Consider the following 9,976-nt stretch of genomic DNA (forward strand, 5'->3'; position numbering starts at 1 on the left):
TCTCCTTTGATTTAATTTTTTTCCAAAATTTTAGAGTAAGAATAAAAATGAAAAGTAATTAAATTATCTTATTTTAAAATATAAATATTTTATGTATATTTATTTAGTAATCATAACAAATAAATGACATGGCGGAATAGCAAATACAAGTAATTAAATATCTAGATAGATCTCGCGCTAATATCAAGAAAAGAAAGGAAATTGTATGTATTTACCTACTAAACCTTTGAAGAAAAACAATAATATGGGAGGTGTATATTTTTTCTGAATAATTTCATTTGCTTCACTAATTGTGATAATACTGGCATGAAGAAATAATCCACTATATCAATTTGATGGGGATCTTTTGATAATCTGTGAATATTGTTTGATTTTTTAATATATGGGGTGCGTGTTTTTTTTTTTTTGACATTGCTTTGTTTTTTTTTTAATATGGGATTCACTTTTTTTTTTTTTGGCTGAGAGGGTGGGGTCCACCTTTCTTTTTTATGAGTTTGAGAGGGTGGGGTCTGACTTTTTCCCTTTTTTTTTTAAACTATATAAGCATTTTTTAAGAGTGGTAATGACGACTTAAACGTAGATGGCATGCTTATATAGTAGAAAAATAGAAATATAATAAAGTATTTTGAACACCTCGTATCTTAGAACTCGTAGACTCGTAACGTTAGAGTTTTAGCGAAAAAAATTGAGGTTTGAACGTTCTGCTAAAATGGTTGATGACAGCTCACTTGAAGGGGCAGTTGATAACTCTTTGATTAGTTGGGAATTTGGGAAAGTACTCTCGATGAAAGTTGTAGTACATAAAAATAGCTTTCCTAACGATACGAAGGACCAGGCCAATCGAGATCGGAGCAAGGAGATATGATCGTCTAATGTAGGTAATAGTAAGACGTTTAAAAGAAGAAGTCTATAGAATCGGCTAAGTTTTGATACGTCGTTTTCCCGAATTTCAGAAAATCCGTTTGGAATTTGAGGAAACTTAAAACATGAAAGTTGTAGCCCTTTGAAATAAACTTTTCTTCACGGTATATTATGGGCCTTGAACAGAACTATGTACAAAAAGTTATGCAGTTTTACTAAAAATGTGTTCGCGATATACTATGGAATATACAGAAGGTGAAAATTATACGGGCAGTATGTTAAGACATCAGAAATCGTATTAAAGCTCAAATCACTGGAACGAATTTACGGTGGGCATATACGATCCGTAAAACTTTTCTTGACGTAAAATAGGGTTGAAAATGGTCGACAATGAGTTATAAAACTTCGTTTTAAGGCTTTTTCATATTTCTTCACACCCCAAGTCCTAGAGAACGACCTTCTATTCTCTCCCATCATCAAGAACACTATTGTAAGCCTACTCTAATCATTCCAAGTCAATTAATATATATCTTGTAATCTAAATAAGAAATCATCATTTCTAACCCAGATTTTCAAGAAAACTCGTCTCAAGGTTCAAGATTCAAGATTTTGAAATATCTTCAAAGCTCAATCTTTAATTAAGTTTTACGACTTCAAGGTATGTGAGTTACTATCATAATGACAGAATATCATTGTTCTTCCACGCTCATAATCCATAAATTATGATCTTTACGAAAACTAGGTTTTACACCATTACTCGCTGATAACCCCAGGGTCCATGTCGTGATTATACTATGTATGAATTGTTATAATTTCATCATTGAGTTAATATTTCTTATGATTATTGAGAATCCGTCCGTAATCCATGAAAACCCATATATCTCATTCCATGGGTTAAATGACGCTACTCTTATGATATATTATGCTATTTTCAAGAAAATCTATACATGTTTTACAAGTTCATGCAAGCAAGCTATAATTTAGGATATCCATAATATGTTGTGTTATGATTCATGAAAATCATATAAGCAAGTTATGATTCATGAAAACCATGTATAAGCAAGTTATGATTCATGAAAACCATGCAAACGATTATGTTCATGAAAACCATGGGCGACAAGTGCCACTTATTTTACATGTTCATGATCTTGGGAGTTGCTTTAATTAATGGTTAGTCTTGATAGCCTCAAACTACTGAGCCACCGTAGGACGAGGATCGCCCACCCATGTCCCTCGGACGTCTTCTCATAATGACCGGATCCTTTAAATATTTTTATTAAATCTAATGTTTCACGGCAAGGATCGAAGTCTATTTGTCAAGGAGACAAGCACGCACCATGGATTTGCGTTATAAGTTATTTCTCTCCCCTACTTATGATATTTTTTGTGTTATATATATATGTATCCATGCTACTTGTCTGTGCCTACGTTCATGTCTAGGTTTTCGATTTCGATTCTTCCATGTTATTCCATGTCTCGTTATTTTCTTCCGGTTGCTTTACGTACCGGTACATTGATGTGCCGACGTCCCTTTTATTACTCGGGTTCGTATTTCGACGCAGTGCGAATCGATATCTGTGAGGCAATACATCTGCCGGTAGATATAACATTGTATATTTTGGGCCTTTTTCGGTTTGTCACTTTTGTTTTTGATTATTTCGCACGGTATCTTGGGGGTTTTTCCCGGGGAAAATATTTCCGGGCGACCTGATAGAGGTTTCGATGAACAAGTCGTTATGTTTGTCGAACTTGGGGTGATACCTTTTTCATTCATTTATTTTCCTTTCCTTTTAAAAAATATTTTTATTGTGTTTGACTTACTACGTTTTATAAAGGGTTCTCTTACGTTATATTGCTCGGGGATGCCTTGGGGATTAAAAATGTGTTGTTTTCGGTGAGGCCCAGTGGGTGTTTCCCCGGGATGTTTCCTAATATTTCTATTTTTTTTAAAAAGTTGGTAATATAAAGTTAAAATGCTTTTTTTTCAAAAAAAAAAGTGGGTAAAAAAAAGGGTTTTCCTTTTAAAAGGGCCGGGACGGACGACGATTCGTTTTATAAAGCGGGAACCTACATATAGTAGTAAAGTAATATATATATTGTTCAAAACACGATTAATAGAAACATATAATTTGTCTCGTATCAAAAACTTTATTATATTAGTGTTTGCTACTTAATACAAAGTTGGCAAAATCATTAATAGACTTATTTAAAAGGAAACCATTTTCCTCTCTTTGAGATAAAATAATATCAATTTTTAAGCATCAGTTGATAATTTGAATTTTAATTCGATTAATTTAAAGGTGTAAAATATTCTATTGTTAATGTATGTAGATTGGGCCTAAACAATACCTATTATTTTTTATCAAATTTTGATTTGGATAATTCTAATTCAAATTATTATATTAATTTTAAATGTTTAAAATGAAACAAAGTAGAAATTTGATTTTCTATTTAAATGAAGAACTATTATTTTTTAATTTTTGGTTTAACTTATTTTACTTGTCATGTTTTCTTTGCACATTTTTAAGCTGAAATCATTAATTAAATTATAATTTCACTAATTTACCTTATTAATTATTTGATCTCCATTTAATATTATTTTTCTTTTATGACATTAATCTCTTTTCACATTTATTAGAGTAAGGAAAAAATGAAAAGTAATTAAATTCTATCTTATTTTAATATATAAGTATTTTAAGTATGTTGTTGTATAATAATTTCATTTGCTTCCACTAATGGATTGATCTGTATGCTTGATAGATCTATCATTATTGATTTAATGAGATACTTTGAAAATTACATAAATATTATTTGATTTTTTAATATGGGATGTATTTTTTTTTTTTTGACATTGTTTGTTTTTTTAAGGGAAAAGGCTCAAATATGCCATCAACCATTGTCGAATAACTCATTCGCCACTCACACAATAGTTTAATTTCGTTTATCAACTCAGGCTATCGTGAATGGCGTATCCATGCCATTTTTCAATAAAGTCGGTTTTTCACAATACTAATTATGACACTTGTCACCAATTAGAGGTCCAGCGTCGTCTAATTAAACTAACACAAATTAAATCCTAAATTAAACTAACCCACAATCATGTTGGTTTAATTAAGCGATATGGACTCTAATTGGAGGCGGGAAGGCCATATCTCAGATATTCTTAAATCTGCGTTGATGAAAAAAATAATGTGATGAGCTATTTAGATAATCAATGGCGATAAACGGTACCCAAACTATCGATTTAATTTGGGGTGACAAATTGTGCGATAATAATAAGATATTTGAGCCTCTTCCGTTTTTTTAATATGGGATTCATTTTTTTTTATATTGTTTAATTTTATTAATATGGGGTCCATTTTTTTTTTAATATTGGTTGGTGTTTAGTTGGGGCCCACACTTTTTTTTAAATATTAGTTGATGTTTAGTTGGGGCCCACACCTTTTTTTTTTTTAGTGAAAAACGGACGAAAAAGCATGGGTGCAAACTCATGCTTCTATATAGCTTAAATAAATATCATATCAGAAAAAAAAAAAACGCATTAAGAAAAATAAAGAAAGAAAGAAAGAAAGAAACAGCTCATAATACTTGTCATGAAATAATTGGTTTGGTATTTCATATAAAGTCAACATCATTCTATAGGGCCCACTGTTATCCGCAGCCCAGAATTATAGCTGGCCCATTTAGTAGATGTTTAGTCCAGTCTTACCTTCACTGACGACCTCCTTCTTCAACTCTTTCAACTATTTCTCAACTAACAGTTGAAAATACGTTGGCAATCTCTTAATCAATCACATCTTAGCTCTTAATTCTTAATTAATTTCCTTCTCTATAACTCCCTAAATCACCATATATAAACTTAAATGATAGCTTAAAATCCTTTAGATTAGTCAATCCTTAAGGACATTTTCATCTATTTTTGTGTTTAGTGTGGCTTTTATGTTACAGTGTTTTTCCACGAAAATTATTAGAGGATCAAGAAAAATATATTCCACAGTTAGGTTAAACTTAACAATATAAATATTTAGAGCAGGTTTGAAAATATACCAATTTTCCCACGTTTTGGCCTATTTAAATATTTAAAACAAGCTTGGTGAAAACGGTAAAAATGACTTCACTAATGAAAGGGGGGGGAAAACAAAACCCAAAAGGATTTTAAGCCTTGTCTCCTCTCCCCCCAAAAAGCCCCCAACTTCCCCCCTTGCCCACCCATCCCCGCCCCCCCGAACCCCAACTCCTGTTTTCCTTTCCCAAAACCCAAGATTTTTAAATTACATATAAATATTTTTGAGATAGTATTTTTTTAATTTTAAAAAACACTGAAAAAATTTTAAAATTACTTTTTTTTTAGAAACTTTTTTCTTTCATCCAAACACAACCTTATTGAGCCCAAAAAGGGGCAAAATTTGAAAAATTTTAAAGGCCCAAAAATTTTTTCCAATTAATACTTAAAAGAGTATTTTAACCTCCCAAATTTTATAAAACTTTAAAATTCCCAAATAAGTAAAAAAGAAAAAACCAAAAACTTTGAGAAAGGGAAAATTGTTTTATCACTTTTTTTTTTTCTAAATGAGAAAAAAAACTCCCCATTTAAAAAAAAGTTTTTAAATTTAAACTATACTTTTAAACACCTTTTCTAAACAACAAAACTTGTTTTTAAAAATCTTTTTTGCCTTTACTTGTATTTATTCATTTTTAAATAAGGACCAAATATTTTTTCATTTGATAATCATTAATAATCATCCAAAATATATTTTGATAAATGGTTTATAACAACACCATAAGGGATCATTTTGTCGTTTTTAAACCCAAATATAGGGGCCCCATTCATTAAAACCCTTCTTCTTCAACTTTTTTCAACTGTTTCTCAACAAACAGTTCAACAAATACGTTGCCAAGTTTTAATCTCTTTAATTAATCACATCTTGGGTCATTAATTCTTTTTTAATTCCTTTCTATAACTCCCCATAATCACACATATATAAACTAAAATCATACCCCCAAAAAAACCTTCAGATTAATCAAATTTTCTAAAAACAATGCCGGGGATAATTTTAGTCAAAACTCCACCATTAAGAATCTCAGTTTTCCCCATAAAAATGATCGGGGCGGGGCAACTTTTGGGCAGGTCCCAACCCGTTAACCCGAAATCCCAAATCCCCCCCACGTAGACCACCCTTCACCGTCACCATCAACTTCGCGCGCTAAGCCATCACCAGATCGGAGTTTGGGAAAAAAGAAATCACCACCACAGTTAGCGCGTGTGATCGACGAATCATCTCTAGACAATCCCGATTTTAGGTCCGTTCTTCTTAAAATCGCGCGTATACAATCGCTTCCGGTGAAGGACCGAATAAAGCCCTTGACTACGCTAAGCGCTGCGAAATTCGAAAATTTGCGAGGAGGATCACGCGCCGAGTTTAGATCTAGCTATGAGTTTGCATGTTGTTGCAGCTATTTATTGCAGTTGCGAGATTTGAAGAAGCGATTCCGGTTTTGGAAAGAGCGATTAAAGTACCGGATGTTACGAAAGGTGCAGATCACGCGCTTGCGGCGTTTTCAGGTTATATGCAACTTGGTGATACACATTCTATGCTTGGACAATTGGATCGATCAATTGAATGTTATAAAGATGGTTTGAAAATACAGATTGAAGCTTTAGGTGATACAGATCCGAGAGTTGCTGAGACTTGCAGGTAGTTAGTAGTTATTATAATAATAATAATATAATGTTTGTTTATTCGATTTTATATGAAATTGTATAGCTGAATGTTTATAAATGATTGTTATAGCTGGCTTTAAATGAATTTATACTGTATCAATTAATATGTATGCATTCAATTTAGCTAATTACACTTCTTTAGTTTTAAGATGTGTTTATATTAGCTAAAGGATTCTTATAGCGTTGGGAGATACAGATCCTAATGCCTCTTTGTTCTTTTCTAGGAGTATATGAAATGGTGAGCGGAATGTAGATAAAGTATTCTTATAGCTGGCCTCAAATGCTTTGAGATTGAGGCATAGTTGATTGATAATGATTTACTGTATCAATTCATATGTAGTGCAATCAAGTTAGCTAATTACACTTTTTTTAGTTTTAACTATGTTTATATTGTGAAAGCTATATTATTATTTGAAGCATTATTATGATTCAGATGAAATTTTATCAGCAGAAGGCACGGATAAATGTAATGAGATTCATACTTGTGTGATTCATATACTTCTAATTATCGAGTCAAATTGGATAGAGATGCATTTTTCCGGGAAGGAATGGGTTCTTTAGGAGATCCATCTGTTTGAGGTTAATAATTCATTTAACTTGTCCAATGCTAGTGTAATGCTTTCTCTAAGAAAATCTTTTTACTGTATTTATAAAGGACAGTCATGTGAGTGTCTATCAAATCTCTGTCTTTATGAAATAAAGCTTCTTGTTTTTGCTATTCGTTTTTGCTTAGCTGTGGCTGTTGGCCTTTATTGTTGGTGTGTCATATACTGTTCTCTTCACATGTTATCTGTTGGTTGGCTTTAAACATGTTCTATTTCCTTATAAATGTTCTCTTCACATGTCACTGGTTGTGTTGTTGTTGTTGTTGTTGTTGTAATATAAACTTCATTTACGGGACTTCGAAGATATACAGATAGTGGTATATGTTGGCAAAGGCAGTGGTCGTTGGTGGCTTGTTGTTATGATGGTAGTGGGGTGTTAGGAACCCAGAAAACTCTCCAAATGTTAAGCTGTAAATTTCCCAACACAACATAAAAATAATAACACACTTCACTGTTATTTGTTTCCAGCGACAAATAGAACAAGTTTACAAGTAGACAAACAACATCTGAGAATGAAAATTCACCCAACAATCAAGGTATTTCGAGGAACCTTATCCTCCAGATTAACCACAGAAGAAACCTACAGAATAAACTGTCTATCTTCCTTTAATAACCATCCTAACTTCTAAGTAACTGCTATGAATACATACACATAGTAATAATTAAATAAATATTTAGGCCTTATTTTCGCCCTTCTTCCTGCGATTATAGGCTTTAGTAACAGCAGGTCTAACATGGGGATTAACTGTCGGAAAAGTAAAGGATACTCATTGTTGCTAGGTATTTTGGAGCAGATTCTGGGAAATCGTGGGGGTCTGTTCTTTAGTTAGTTTATGTTTGTTTCCTGAAAAATATATTCAACATTCTGAATAGACTCGAAGAGATAAATTTTTTTTTATTTTTTAAAATATTATAATTTTAATAAAATATTATAATTTTTAATAAAAATATTATAATTTTTTTAATAAAAAATATTATAATTTTTTTAATAAAATATTATAATTTTAATAAAAATATTATAATTTTTAATTTTATAAAAAATATTCAATGTGTAGACACTAATGCTTTTCTGAAAGGGATTAATATGTTGGTTAAACAAGCATTTTAGGTTTTTCTTAAACAAAAATAACTCATTTAGTTGTCTCTGGGAATTACGTGTAGATAGGTGCTTAGAAGTAAACCACAACAACAACAAGAAGCCTAGTATAATCCCACATGTGGGGTTTGGGAGGGGTAGTGTACATGACCTAACCCCGCCCTGAAAGGTAGGGCTCGATTTCAGAAAGACCCTCGACTCGGGAGAGGAAAGAGAGGAAAACAAGGAAAACAAGACAAAAGGTCGGATAGAGCAAGCATCTGAAAACAATATGAAAACAAGGAATAACAAAAGTGAGAAAGTCATGGAAGAACAGTCCGGAAGAAAGGAGCATTAACTACTATAGATAAATAAGATAAACAAAGTACACGGCCCAACAAATATAAGCGCATCAAATGGAAATCAAATGGCAATAAACAAATGAGCAAAACTGCAACTCCTATAGTGAAAGGATAAGCCACCTAGCCTTCTATCCTAATCTGGGTCCTCCACAGCCTCCTATCTAAGGACACCATGAAACTATATTAGGCCATTCTATGTTCACGATTGCTGTTTATCATTAATATAATTATTTCACTGGGATGGCATCGATCTGCTCAATATGGCTGCTTTAAGTTCACGGGCCTAAATAACCGGCCTTATTACATTAGCTAGTTTGTGTAACACTCTTCTTTTGCAGCTTTTAATTGGAATGTCTCAGCAAACTGTCTATATGATTCTTAGGCTCTAACTGAGGCAACTGAATTGGAAATTATGCAGGTACTTGGCCGAAGCCCATGTTCAGGCAATGCAATTTGATGAAGCGGAGAATTTGTGCAAGAAGACACTGGAAATCCATCGTGTCCACAGTCCACCAGCTTCTCTTGAAGAGGCAGCTGATCGTCGTTTAATGGCTCTCATATGCGAGGCTAAAGGTGATTATGAGGCAGCCCTGGAACACCTTGTACTTTTCAAGCATGGCTATGATCGACACACACAGGAAAACGAGGTTGCAGCTATTGATGTTAGTATTGGGAACATTTACTTGTCTCTGTCCCGTTTTGATGAGGCTGTCTTCTCCTATCAAAAGGCCCTTACAGTTTTCAAATCATCTAAGGGTGACAACCATCCTTCAGTTGCATCTGTCTTTGTAAGGCTGGCTGACCTATACTATAAGACAGGAAAACTGAGGGAATCCAGATCCTATTGTGAAAATGCCCTGAGAATATATGCAAAACCTGTGCCTGGAACGACTGCAGAAGAGATTGCTTGTGGATTGACAGAAATTTCATCTATTTATGAGTTATTTAATGAACCTGAGGAGGCACTGAAACTCCTACTCAAGGCAATGAAACTTTTGGACGATAAACCAGGTCAGCAAAGTACAATTGCTGGCATTGAGCACTGGATGGGTGTTATGTTTTATATGGTCGGAAGATATGAAGAGGCACACAGCTCCTTTGAAAATGCTGTAGCAAAACTTAGGGCTGGCGGTGAGAGGAAGTCAGCCTTCTTTGGGGTTGTTTTGAATCAGATGGGATTGTCTTCTGTTCAGTTGTTCAAAATAGATGAGGCTGCTGAATTATTTGAAGAAGCAAGACAAATTCTGGAACAGGAGTGCGGTCCTTGTCACCAAGATACCCTTGGTGTCTAAGTCTTGCAGAACTTATGATATTTGGGGAAAGGGAATCTCACATTTGGTTATTGTCTTAA

At 33.2% G+C, this 9,976-nt stretch overlaps 1 pseudogene; it reads left to right on the plus strand.

The window, feature by feature from the left end:
* The first annotated feature begins 5,885 nt into the window (after nucleotides 1-5,885).
* LOC132029707 (protein KINESIN LIGHT CHAIN-RELATED 1-like) lies at nucleotides 5,886-9,917 on the plus strand (annotated as a pseudogene).
* Nucleotides 9,918-9,976: the final 59 nt, after the last annotated feature.

Source organism: Lycium ferocissimum, chromosome 9 (assembly GCF_029784015.1).
Source record: "Lycium ferocissimum isolate CSIRO_LF1 chromosome 9, AGI_CSIRO_Lferr_CH_V1, whole genome shotgun sequence".
In the NCBI taxonomy this organism is placed as follows: Eukaryota; Viridiplantae; Streptophyta; class Magnoliopsida; order Solanales; family Solanaceae; genus Lycium; species Lycium ferocissimum.